This window comes from Rhinopithecus roxellana, chromosome 7, assembly GCF_007565055.1.
Source record: "Rhinopithecus roxellana isolate Shanxi Qingling chromosome 7, ASM756505v1, whole genome shotgun sequence".
Lineage (NCBI taxonomy): Eukaryota > Metazoa > Chordata > Mammalia > Primates > Cercopithecidae > Rhinopithecus > Rhinopithecus roxellana.
Genome location: NC_044555.1, coordinates 67,274,208 through 67,288,307, shown reverse-complemented (window position 1 = coordinate 67,288,307; position 14,100 = coordinate 67,274,208). Strand labels below are relative to the sequence as shown.

The 14,100-nt window shown below is 38.1% G+C and overlaps 1 protein-coding gene and 1 pseudogene across 8 annotated transcripts in view; one reads left to right on the top strand and one right to left on the bottom strand.

Annotated features, from left to right (window-relative positions):
• Positions 1-14,100, top strand: part of CASK (calcium/calmodulin dependent serine protein kinase) — a 403,174-nt gene that overhangs the window by 163,453 nt on the left and 225,621 nt on the right. The gene's annotated exons all lie outside the window — the stretch shown is intronic.
• LOC115898667 lies at positions 13,333-13,724 on the bottom strand (annotated as a pseudogene).

The following is a 14,100-nucleotide window of genomic DNA, read 5'->3' as shown; positions in this document are numbered from 1 at the left end:
TGGCTGTTTGCAAATTGCTCATGATATTATTTGAACACTCAAGGACTTCTATGTTTTTCTTGGTAATGTCTGAAACTTGGAAATAATTCATGGGCATATGGGATATTCTCCTGAGAACACAATAATGGTTCCATTTTTCTTGCTAAGTTGGAACAATTTAATCTTGAGCAAATACCTATGCTTGTGCTTCTGTTTTTGTTTATATCTGTATACATCTGTAGTTTTACAAATGCCAATATTGACATTTTCATTTTAGCCAGGAACTTGCCTTAAAGTAAGATTACATTAGCTAGTTTGATAAATTAACTGTATGATTATCTTGTAATCCCCGGTATGTTTGTTCAAGGTGAGATCATTTTCCAGATTCATCCTTTACCTGTACCACCTTCCTGATCTGCAAGGCCATATCAGGGCTGGCATGGTTATTTACAGTTATTTAGATGTTCTGTGAGACAGACAAACAGAAGACATGACACGAGTAGAACTGTCAAAAAAAATGACCCCAAATCCTTGAATTCCACAAGCGACTAGAAGGAATTTGTTGTGGTTTTCATATCTACATCGTTTGAAAGGGCACTCCCTCTCCTGGAGATCAGGAACTTTACTATTAGTGGTGGCAGGGGCTGCACTGATACACCTGCCTCTGAATGAAGAGAAGGTTTTGAGGAGCAAGAGGGAGAACTTATTTCTAGAGAGAAGAATGGAAATAAGGGCTAGCGAGACTTAGGAACAATCACAGATACTCATCCATCCCACAGTTACAAGAACTTACACAGGATAGCAAGCAAACTGATGCATTGGTTATGATTGCTTTGGTTTGGGGTGGCAGAGGATCCATCCCAGCTTCTACCTGCAAAAGTAAGTGGGACTAGGTCAAAGGTCTAAGAAACTTAAAACAAAAATGTGTTTAAACTAGCTGAGCTAATACATCTGGTAGATAAAGAATTGCACATAAAATATTTGTATAATAATTATTTTTTTGAAATAATGAAGTTAAAAAATTTGGGGAGAGAGGGCTGGATAGAAAAGAGAGAAGCTTGAGAACTTGGGCCTTTAGACACTGCAAGCATAACTGGGGCCATTTAACTAACCAATGTCCTAGTTGAACAGAGCTCATTTTGAGTATAGAAACAATAGTAGCTTGGAAACTTAGTTCTACCTAACACCATGAAACCCTGTCTGTCTCCTGGTCAGTTGGGAAATAACTTGTGAGGATTTCAGTAATTAAAAAAATAATCCCCTTGAAGAATTAGAATGTCACTGTTCTCTCAATAACCCCCTAAGTCCAAGTTAAGGCAATAGCAACCTCCTCCTTCAAAAAGGTAAACAGGAAGCATGGAGTTATACAGCGGGCTGAGAATCAAGAGACTGAGGTTCTAGTCCTATCTGCTATTAATTAGTTACTAACCTAAAGCAAGTCTCTTAAAATTCCAGTTCTAAGATTCTGTGATGTAACTCATTGTGATTTATATCTGGAGGTCCCTCCCCCTCACTTTAGTGTTAGAGGTTAGGGAGGTGGGTGTTTAGCTGTGAGAATTAGTGAGTACACTGAGGACTAACAGTAAAGTTCCTACATGGTAGAAGCTAGAACAGAATAGGGGCTATTGCTCTCATCTGCCTTGCTTTTTTTCTGAAAATTATTAGAAAACCATACAGATATGTATGTTAACGTAAACAACAAATCCAGAGGTCATCTTAGAATTATTTGCTATCCCTTGTAGCTGGAGTTTCCTTATCCACTAGGAGGCACCATCACCATTGTCAGACAACGTTGATTGGGGTCAGGAGCTCTTGATCCTTTAAGCAATTGGAGAGGAAAAATGTCTAGAAAGAAGGAAAAATAGGTAAATATAGGACCCTGGAAATTGTGACAAATCAATCTTTGATATCTAGATGGACACTAGAACCGTTCTCAGTTTCTAAAATTCGATAAACAGTATTTCAGACTACATATCAATTTTATAAGTGGCAAAATCTTTCAAGGCAGTCTTTTTTTCAAAGAAACAAATCTGTAGGATATGAAAAAAGACTTTAAAAATTACTAAGCCAAATCCCATCTTTATTGAGGAGTCATGGTCAACCCAGAAAGGTTAAGTATTATGATCAAGATCTGCCAGGCAGTTAAAGGTAGACTTGAGTCTAGAACCAATGTGTAGGGGAGCATTTCTCATTGATTTTGGCCATCCCAACACCTGAACTCTCTTCAAGTATTTGGAGAATCCCTCATTTTAAGAGTCTTGATAGGGGAAAAATCCCATATTCTACTATAAAAGTTAAAAATGGCAGATATTTGCACTACTAAACATTTAGACCCACAGAGCTACCACAGGCCACACTTGGCATCAGATTCACTTAGAAGGATACAGGACAGGGGAAAGGAAAAACAGCTTTTTAGTCAGGCAACACTAGGCATTCCTCTTCAGTAGGAGTCCTTTCAGTAGTATATACAATAAAGTTCAGTAAATATAACAGGGAAAAGAAGGATTTTTAAATAGTGTCGAGAAAACAACAATTCAGAAATCAGTTTAGATTCACCCTTCCCTACACACATACACATACAACAAAAAAACTACAAACAAAATAGAGTTAATAGAAGCTAATCAAATCATAGAAAAGCTAGCAAAAGATAAAATTATTTAACAGATCTTTAGAGAGCTTTTAAAACTTCAAAAAACTGGTATCCACAAAGAAAAAAAGCATCAATAGATTTAACAAAAATTGAAAAAAATAGAAAATTAATTTGCTTCAATCTTGACATAAAAGATTTACATTCTATTGAACATAAAGAATTCACCCCAATGAAAGGGAAGATATTAAGCTTCATACACAAACAGGCAAGGACAGGAATAGACAGCTTCCACCAAAAGAACTACAATTGATAAAGAGGCATTTGGGGATATGCTCAGTCATTTTAATGTCTTTGACAGTATATCAGAATTGCTTTATTAAACAGTGAATATTCCCTTTCTCCATTGAAAAGGTGAAGGTTTCTTTCTACTTGCATATCTTGATTAACAATCCTGAAAAGCACCATTCATATTGAAAAAATATGATTATATCCTATTTACAGTATCAATGCAGGAGGAAGCCTTAACTCCAGTTATAGCACCTCAGGCATTCCCAACCCCAAACCCACCTGCTATGTTGGCACATTTCCTGGTGCTCTAGGCCTTATTGTTGTTTGTCGGAAGAAATGCCTTGAAATGCTACTATCCTCTTAACTACCACGTAGTCACCACCACTCCCCCACGCTGTCACTCTTGCTTCTTGAGGACCTATCACAGAGGCTGACCACTCCATGAAGACTTTCTTTTTCTTTTTCTTTTTTTTTGAGACAAAGTCTTGCTCTTGTCACCCAGGCTGGAGTGCAATGGTGCGATCTTGGCTCGTTGCAACCTCTGCCTCCCGGGTTCAAGCAATTCTACTTCCTCAGCCTCCCAAGTAGCTGGGATTACAGACACCTGCCACCACGCCTGGCTAATTTTTGTATTTTTAGTAGAGACGGGGGTTTCACCATGTTGGCCAGGCTGGTCTCGAACTCCTGACCTCAGGCGATCTGCCTGCTTGGGCCTCCCAAAGTGCTGGGATTACAGGTGTGAGCCACTGCGCCCAGCCCATGAAGACTTTCTTAATCTCTCCTTCTGTAATGTAGGCTCTTAGAAGATGGAATCTTCATGTAACTGGTCCTTCTATCCTCTACAAATAGTAGATGTTTAATGATTGAATACTGAATAAAACATAATCCCCCCACAACTACGGAATAGTTTAGATGGGGATAGGGTGAAAAAGATTGTGTGTACATGACTCCTTTCTTTCAGAAATGAATTCACCACCAACAAATATTTGTAAATACTCATCAGTATGTGGGATAGTATGCTGAAGATAAAATACCTGTTTATGCTCTCTATTTGTCTATAGACAGTTGTACAGACCAGAAGGCACCTACCCATGAAATAAATAATAATAACTGCCAGGCGCAGTGGCTCACCCCTGTAATCTCAACACTTCGAGAGGATGAGGTGGGAGGATCACTTGAGACCAGCCTGGGCAATGTAACAAGATTCCATCTCTAGAAAAAAATTTAAAAATTAGCCAGACATGGTAACACTACTTGGGAGGCTGAGGCAGGAGAATCACTTGAACCTGGGAGTTCAAGGTTACAGTAAGCTGTGATTGCACCACTGCACTTCAACCTGGGTGACAGAGCAAGACTGCCATTCTTGATTTGTAAATAAATACATACGTACACACAAACAAACAACTTGTAGTGTGGGTCTAAATGACCATAGAGAGGCACAGATTCTTAGGGCCTCATAAGTTCATTGGAAGAAACAGGAGCTAGAATAGGCAGGCAGGCTTGTAGGAAGTTGATAAAGGGCATCAACACCAGTCAGATGGGTGGAAAGGTGAAGAAAGGACATCCCAGGCAGAAGCATAAAGAATGCAAAAGTGTTGGGAAAAGATGGTAGTTATGGGACATTTGTGAAGATGTCAAAACCATACCACAAACAAAGCCCTGAATTAGAAAAAAAAATAGAATTAAAGTTTTGTTTAAAAAAAAAAAGACTGATTTGTATATGCAAAGATTACAGCATTTATCAACAAACTTACTAAATACAGATAATTCATTTAAACTAAATCAATAATATAGTATTCATATGTATCATCTGGAAAGATGGGGACACAGGCTCAGCATTTTGAAAATGCCCCTGGATGGTTCTGGAACATGGGGCCCCCATAATAGGCATGAAAATGGATTTCATATACAGAGCCTTTCTTTACATTATGATTTTACCTACTTAGTTGTAATCCCTTGTCTTCCATTAAGTAACTGAAAGCCTAGAGCAGAAGTGAGGAAGTTTCCCTCTTTGTAAACTGAGCATTTTGTGGAGGATAATGCATGGACTCTAAGTCAGCTCGCCTGAGTTGGAATCCAGGCTCTACCCCTTACAAGCTGTGTGAGCTCTTGGTCAAGTTACTTAACCTTTGCTGTTTCTCAGTTTTCTCCTAAGTAAAATAGGGGAGATAGTCATAATACCTATCTTGTAGACTTCTCATGTAAACATTGAATGAGTTAATGCATATAAGGGACTTAGAAAATACCATTCATGGGGAGTGGAGAGGGGGGAGAGATAGCATTAGGAGATATACCTAATGTAAATGACGAGTTAATGGGTGCAGCACACCAACATGGCACATGTATACATATGTAACAAACCTGCACATTGTGCACATGTACCCTAGAACTTAAAGTATAATTAAAAAAAAAAAAGAACTCCAAAAAAAAAAAGAAAAAACAAAATACCATTCACTTAGTAAGCACTCAATGAATGCTAGCTTTAGTTATTTATTACAGCAAAATAAGGTTACTTCTGTCTTTGAACTGTATGTAAAATAAACCAAGCAGTTTAGGTTTGGCTACATCTGCTTCACTCAGTATTTTATCTTCAGGATTCAGCCATATTCCTTTGTGTAGCTGTGATTAATTTCCTTTCATTGCTATATGGTATTCTATTGTGTGACTATACCCATTTTATCTATTCTACTATTGATGGACATTGGTTTGTTGACAGTTTGTGACCGTTGTGAACAATGCTGCTATGAACATTCAGGTACACATATCCTGGTCCATGTAAGCACACATTTCTTTGAAGAGACTGTGTTTGCCCAGTATCCTCCTTCATCATAAATCAAGCCTCTCTATATGTATGGATCTGTTTCTAGGCTCTCTGTTATGCTCTGTTGTGCTATCTGTCCTAGTATCAATGTCATACACTTAATTACTGAGGTTTATAGGACATCCCGTACACGGTAGCTGTGGACATGGGGGCGGAGGCTAAATTTTGAAATCAAGTACAGGAAAAACTCCAGGAGGTGTTATTCTTCCAGAATATCTTGAGTCTTCTTGGCCTTCTGCAATTCTGTATACATTTTAGATTCTGCTTTAGAGTTTCCACAAAACCTGTTGGGATTTTCATTGAAAGTCTGTTAAATCTATGCTTCAACTTGGAAGAGATTGGCTGTTTACAATATTGAATCTTCTTGTCCGTGAACAGGATAATTTTCTCTCCATTTATTTCATTTGTTTAATGTCTTTTAAAAAAAATCATACTTTTCTCCACAGAGATCCTATACACCTTTCTTTTAGATTTATTTCTACATTGTTAAAGAAACACTCTTTTAAAATTTCACATAACTTCAATGATTTTGCTAAACTCTGATTAGTTCTAATTTTAACTTAGATTATTTTGGATATTCTGTATATACCATCTGTAATTAATGACTTTCTTCCTTTTCTATTCTTACATATTTTATTTCTTTATCTTGCCTTACTGCCGTGGCTAGGACCTCCCAGAGTAATGTTGAGTTTAAGTTGTTAGAGTGGACTTTCTTGACTTGTTCCTGATCTAAGAGTTTTTTAAGTTTTTTAATCACAAATACATAGTTTTAAGTGTTTTGATGTTTATTGACATGATCACATAATTTTTCATCTTTAGTCTATCAATGTACACAATTTTATTAATTCCAAATGTTAAAAGTTTTGCATTGCTGAGGTAAACCCAATTTGGGCCTGGTGTAATTCTTATATATTGCTTGATTTGGATTGTTAAACTTTTGTTTACGTTACTTGCATCTATGTTCTTAATGAGGTTGTCTTTGAATTATCTCATACTGTCCATAGTAGGTTTTAGTATAATATAGATTGAACAATTTTCATAAAGTGAGTTGGAAACTATTCCTACTTTTTATTTGTTTTATTTCTCCTTGGAATGTTCAATAGAACTTGTCAGAAATGGACTGGGCATGATGGCTAACGCCTGTAATCCCAGCACTTTGGGAGGCCGAGGCGGGCAGATCAGGAGGTCAAGAAATCGAGACCATCCTGGCCAACATGGTGAAACCCTGTCTCTACTAAAAATACAAAAATTAGCTGGGTGTGGTGGCGCACACCTATAGTCTCAGCTATTCAGGAGGCTGAGGCAGGAGAATCTCTTGAACCCACGAGGTGGAGGTTGCAGTGAGCCAAGATGGCACCACTGCACTCCTGCCTGGTGACAGAGCGAGACTCCATCTCAAAAAAAAAAAAAAACTTGTCAGAAATGGCATCTAGGCCTACAGTTTTCTGTCTCAGAAGATTAAGTTACTGATTCAATTCCTTGAATCAGTAAAGGATTATTCAGGTTTTCTAATTCTTTTTGTTAATTTTGGTTAGTTTTATTTTTCTGAGAATTTGTCAGTTTCATATACATTTTTAAATTTGTGACATAAAGTTTCAGTATCATCTTTTATTTCTGCAGCATATGAAATGATATCTCCTTCTTCATTCTTAATACTGGGTGCTATATGTGTCTTTTCTCTTTTCTTTTTGTTATCAGTCTTGCCAGAGATTCATCATTTCACAGGGAACAACTTTTAGCTTTGTCACTTCCTTTAATATGTTTGTCTTCCATTTCATTAATTTCTGCTTCTATTTCCTTTCATCTAATTTGTTTGAATTTAATTTGATGATCTTTATGTAACTTACACAGGTAGATGTTTAGTTCTTAAATGTTTAGCCTTTCTCTTTTTTTGAGACAGGGTCTCACTATGTTGTTCAGGCTGGAGTGTAGTGGTGCAGTCATGGCTCACTGCAGCCTTGACCTCCCAGGCTCAAGCAGTTTGGCTGTCTCAGCCTCCTGAGTAGCTGAGACTACAGGCCCCACCATGCCCAGCTAATTTTTTTATTATTATTATTTGAAGAGGTGGGAGTCTCACTATGTTGCCCAGGCTGGTCTCGAACTCCTGGGCTCAAGTGATCCTCCCACCTCAGCCTCCCAGAGTGCTGGGATTACAGGTGTGAGGCACTGCACTTGGCCAGCCTTTCTTTTCTAATATGTACATCTACAGCAGTAAATTTCCCTCTAAGTACTGTTTTACCTACATTTTACAAGTTTTGATGTATTTACTGTTATTATTATTCAGTTTAAAATATTTTCTAATGATTTATTCTGAGATCTATGTAATAAAAGTATATTGTCTAGTTTCCAAATGTTAGGAATTTTCTAAATTTATTAATCGTTTTAAAATTTATTTATTTACTTTTTTAGAGATGAGGTCTTGCCCCAAAGCCCAGGTTGGAGTGCAGTGGTGTGATCATAGCTCACTGCAGCCTCGAACTCCTGGATTCAATCAAGCCTTCCACCTCTGCCTCCAGAGTATCTGGGACTATAGGCGTATGCTACCATGCCCAGCTAATTTTTAAATTTTTAGTAGAGAAGGAGTCTCACTGTGTTGCCCAGGCTAATCTCAAACTCCTGGCCTCAAGTGAGCCTCTCACCTCGGCCTCCCAAAGTGCTGGGATTATAGGCATGAGCCACTGCACCTGGCCTTTATTAATCATTTCTAAGAATCTATTTGTTGCTTTGCTTTTTCTCTATTTTTTTTTTTTTACTTCATTAATTTCTGCTTATTATTTCCTTCTGCCTTCATTGGGTTTAATTTGCTGTTTTTTTAAAACATGTCTCATGATGAGATGTCACTGACTTAGTAACTTTTCATATTTTCTAGTATTTTAAGTCAGCATTCACAATGTTTCTGTTAAATTTCTAATTAAAGTTTTAAAACAAGTTTATGGATACAAACTACTTTGTAAGTGCCGTTTCATCTGCATTCTGCTTTTTTTTTAACAGAACTGATTTCCTATGACAAAAGTATAGTGCCTATTCATTTTTTTAAAAAGTAAAGGTAAAAAGAAGAAAACAAAAAATTTCAAATACAATTCTACCCAGTCTTTAACACCCCATTTTAATACCAAAGCCTTCACGCTGCATCATATACATAAATATGCATGTATATATTTATACATGTTAATGTATTATGAACATCTATGTCAATAAATGTATGTCTGTAACATCATTTAATGGCAATATAATATTCTACTCTACCCCAATTTATGTAACCATTCTTCTATTGTTGGGCATTTAGGTTGTTTCTAATTTCTCCCTATTATAAATAGCTGTGATAAACCCTTCTCATTAAAACTTGACCAATATTCCTAATTATTTCCCTTGGAAGGAAATAATTGAGTCAAAGGACATGTACATGTTTAAGGTTTTTGTCATGCATTATAAAATTGCCCTTCAGAAAATTGTATTGGTGTATTTTTCTATCAACAGTGGATTACCTAATTTAAGCAAGGTTTCTCCAATGCCAAGTTGTGTTTGTAACATGGATCACCAACTTCTTAAACTGTAAGATTGGACCTATGCCCCTCCTCCTTTCAGCCATTTTTCTATATTTGTGGTCTATTAATGGCAAAACCATGATCTAGAAATGTAATGCACCAATCCTGTACAAGTTCTTTTCATTGTCATTGTTAGGAATATGTTTTGCTAGGCACGGTGGCCCACACCTATAACCCCAGCACTTTGGGAGGCCAAGGCAGAGGGGATCACTTGAAGCCAGGAACTCAAGACCAGTCTGGCCAACTCAGAGAAACCCTATCTCTACTAAAAATACAGAATTTAGCTGGACGTGAGGTGCGTGCCTGTAATCTCAGCTACTCCAGAGGCTGACGCAGGAGAATAACTTGACCCTGGGAGGTGGAGGCTGCAGTGAGCCAAGATCATGCCATTGTACTCCAGCCTGGGCAACAAGCAAGACCCTGTCTCAAAAAAAAAAAAAAAAAAAAAAAAGTTCTAATTTTCATTATGATGATTTCTCATTTGATTAATTGGTTATTTAGCATGATTTCTCAATGTCCAAGCATTTAAGGTTTTCTAGTTATTTTGTTAATTTATTACTACTTTGTGGTTAGGAAACATACTCTGAGTGCTTGTTTCTTGCTGAAGTTTTTAGGCTGAGCTTTTGTCTCCATGGTAAGCATTGAGGTTTTGGGTTTTTTTTTTTTTTAACCTTTTTTGGTGGGAGGGGATGGGGTCTTGCTCTGTTGCCCAGGCTGGAGTGTACTGACAGAGTCATGGTTCACTGCAACCTCAATCTCCTGGGCTCAAGCGATCCTCCCACCTCAACCTCTCAAGTAGCTGGGACCATAGGTGTGCATCACCACACCCAGCTAATTTTTTTTATTTTTTGTAGAGACGGCATCTCACTCTTTTGCCCAGGCTGGTTTTGAACTTTTGTGCTCAAGCAATCTGCCTGCCTCAGCCTCCCAAAGTGCTGGGATTATAGGCCTGAGCCACCACCATGCCCAACCAGCACTGAGGTTTTTCTGTGCTACCAACGTGACATACAGAATATATTCTGTACCCCAGTTTTCATGGTGCAGCTCTATGGTCCCAGCCAGGAGCAAAGGGTGTTTCATCAGAGCCTTAACATCTTAGATCACCCTAGTGCAAAAGCAGCTGGACCCTGTCATTCTCCATCTGACCACCCCACCCCCTCCTACCTCTCCAGAGTTCCTAAAAGTGCCCCTCCTTTCCAAAACCCACATGCTTCCCCTAGGGCAGAAGCAGCTCTTGTTCACGTCTTTGAGCTGTAATCCCTTCTCTGTTCTCAGGACTAGTTTTTCACTCACTATACTGTTAATTCTCAGAAGCTTTAACAAAAACTTTTTGTTTGGGCACAGTGGCTCATACTTGTAATCCCAGCACTTTAAGATGAGAGGCCCAAGCAAAAAGATCGTTTGAGTCCAGGAATTCCAGACCAGCCTGGGCAACATAGCCAGATCCTGTCCCTACAAAAATTAAAAATAAAAAAATTAGCCAAGTATGGTGGTGCATGCCTGTAGTCCCAGCTACTTCAGAGGTTGAGGCAGGAGGATCACCTGAGCACAGGCATTCCAGGCTGCAGTGAGCCATGATTGTGCCCCTGCAGTCCAGCTTTAGGTGACAAAACGAGACCCTGTCTCCATTTAAAAAATAAATAAATAATTTTAAACATTTCATACAGTTTTTGTAGTTGGCATTTTTGTCACCCTCAGAAAAAATGCTGGTTGGAAAAATCCAGATTTGGTCTGTACAACAGTGTTCTTCAAGGATATTTGCAGATAAATGCCAATCTGTCACCAGTCTGCCATGAGATATGTACAGAAATTGAGAGTAAACATTTAGAAACTGTTATAGCAATTTGACATTGCTGTGAAATCATAGCACGTGATTTTGTGCCTTCGACTCCAGATAATCCTGATGCCAAAGCAGCATATTTTGGAGTGGCATATTCTGATCTCCCTCAATATATAGCCAGTAATACCTTGTACCTCAAGACGTGTGATCTGTTTTGTTTGTTTGATGAATTTGGTTTTGGATAATTTCTTAATTATATAAATAATGCATGTTTATTATAAATTTTAAAAATTCAGATGGATGAAAAGGAGAGACAGCTAAGCTCATTCGTAATCCCACTACTTTTCACAATTCAGACTAAACTGCCCTTAATTTCTCTCTGCATACAGTATAGAAGTCCACCTCCCCCATACTCTTCCGTAAAAGGGTTTCTTCTCCCTCTCCTTTCATTCCCTCAGAATGGAGCCAACTAGGAAAATTCAGAATGTGTTCTTTGGGGGTTCTTGACAGCTCCAGAAGCACCCCAAGATGGGAAGCCAAAGAGAAAAGCAATAAAAGATGCCTTGTCAGTTTGTAGAATCATTATATTATCAAATGAAGTTTATCAAAGAATTGAGTCATCGTTTTTGTTCAGAAGGTTCAAGGTTAGGATATCAGGATGGTGTGTATTCTGAATATGTGTATTTTAAATTTCTTTGAATAAAGTTTGCATAAATAACAGTATTTTTAGTTTTTATTTCTGTATCTCATGAAATTTAAAATTAGTGGATTGCTTCTTTTACTTTAATGTCAATTAATATTACAAATAATCAAATAGCTTTAATAATAGAAAAATATTTTCACAGTGATGCCTCTCTTTCAGAATAACCCTTCAAAGAATGTGCCTGTATATTTACTAAGTTGCACAGGTGATTTTGTTTGATATCCGTGGTTACGAAGCATTGAATTTAAAAAAATATATAATGGCTGAAAGATCCCATTTATAATAGCAACTAAAATATAAAATGTATAGGGAAAAAACATAGTAATAAATATTTTAAATCAATATAAAGAAAATCGTAAAACTATAACTTAGAGACATGAAAGGAAGTGGAGAGACATATCATGTTCATTGATGAGAATATTAGAAAAATGTTAATTTCTAGAAGTTAATGTATAAATTTACCATCTGAATCAAAATATAAAAATTTTTTATAGTTTGACAAAATGATTTTAAAGGTCAACTGGGAAGAAAAAAATCATAAGAAAATGTTGGTGAAGGCCAGTTGCGGTGGCTTGTGCCTGTAATCCCAGCACTTTGGGAGGCCGAGGCAGGCAGATCACTTGAGGTCAGGAGTTCGAGACCAGCCTGGCCAACACGGTGAAATCCTGTCTTTACGAAAAAAATTCAAAAATTAGCCAAGCGTGGTGGCAAGCACCTGTAGTCCCAGCTACTTGGGAGGCTGAGGCAGGAGACTTACTTGAACCCGGGAAGCAGAGGTTGCAGTGAGCCAAGATGATGCCACTACACTCCAGCCTGCGTGACAGAGCAAGACTCTGTTTCAAAAAAAAAAAAAAATTGGTGAAGAATAATGAGATTTATTTTGCCAAATATTAAAATCTGCTACTACAGTATTTTATTTTGTCTGTCCATGTTTTTGTTTTTGTTTTGAGATAGAGTCTCGCCCTGTTGGCTGGAGTGGAGTGGTGCCATCTCAGCTCACTGCAACCTCTGCCTCCCTGGTTCAAGTGATTCTCCCGCCTCAGCCTCCAGAGTAGCTGGGACTACAGGCGCCGGCCACCATGCCTGGCTAATTTTTTTGTATTTTTTTAGTAGAGACATGGTTTCACCATGTTGGCCAGGCTGGTCTCGAACTCCTGGCCTCAAGCTATCCACCCGCCTCGGCCTCCCAAAGCACTGAGATTACAGGTGTGAGCCACCACGTCTGACCCTACAGTATTTTAAATGGTATGGGACTTGATGCAAGAATAGGCAAGTCAGTGGAAGAAAGTAGAAACCTAAAAATACCCCCATGTATGTATGCACATGGGTAGATACTGTCATTTCAAGTACTAGTATTTCAGATATGACCAGACAAAATGGATTGATCCATGCTGGTAATTATAGCACAGGGCAGTAAATAATTTCCAAGTATTTCTCACTGACTGGTTCCCTCCTTAGGCTTTATACCTCTCACCACTTTGCTGCCTCCTCCCCAGGCCCCGTCTTTTCCCTCATCCCTTCTAGGCCCCTCCAGAAAGTCCTCTAGCTCTCAGAACATCTCCCAAATTCTTTTTGGAAACACCAGAGTCCATTGAGGCATTTTATTTGTAAGTATGTATTACATTCCTAGAAAAAGAATTCCAGGATTTTCCCTCCTGTGTGTTTTCATCTTCCTTCTTCATGGTCCATGATGCCAGCTGAGGTCATTAGTACAGTGAATCCAAACTGGTAGGATGGGAACAGGTTATTCTGCCATTTTACTAGATCTTTGGGTTGCACATCAAATCTGGGGCTGATCACTCCACACTTGTTTAACCTGCCTGAGGTTCACAACAGTTTTCCCAGCTCTATGATCATCAGTGATTTCAAATTCACCAATGTAACCATGCTTCATCGTCACAGTTAGAAACCAGACAGTAACTTTGGAGCACAACCTAGTAAGAACCTAGTGTTTGCCTCTTTTTGGTATTGTTAATGCTCTGGATATCATCGGCCAGGACATTCATGCACACCATTATGGCAGCATGGAGAGATGGCAGAAAGAACCTAAATTCTTATTGCTTCATTATGCAATCAGTTTAGCTCTCTCCTTTTCCTAACCCCTCTCTCATCTAAGTTGAATAGTGCTTACCCTCATATATCACAATTACAAAGGAAAAAGCCTAAGCAAAACTGATTCCTTCACTATGAGATGTTTTTTAGTCCTCATAAATCAACCAACCAGCTTAAACTACAGCCAGTTTTTAAAATAGCATTTCTTTTCTCCCCACAGGACAAAGAAATGAAAAATATTTATTCTCTCTAGTAATCAAGGAAATGCAAATTAAAGCAATCATGAATGACTTTTTTCCTCTTATCTAATTGGCAAAGATGAAAAAAAATCATTATCCTAGT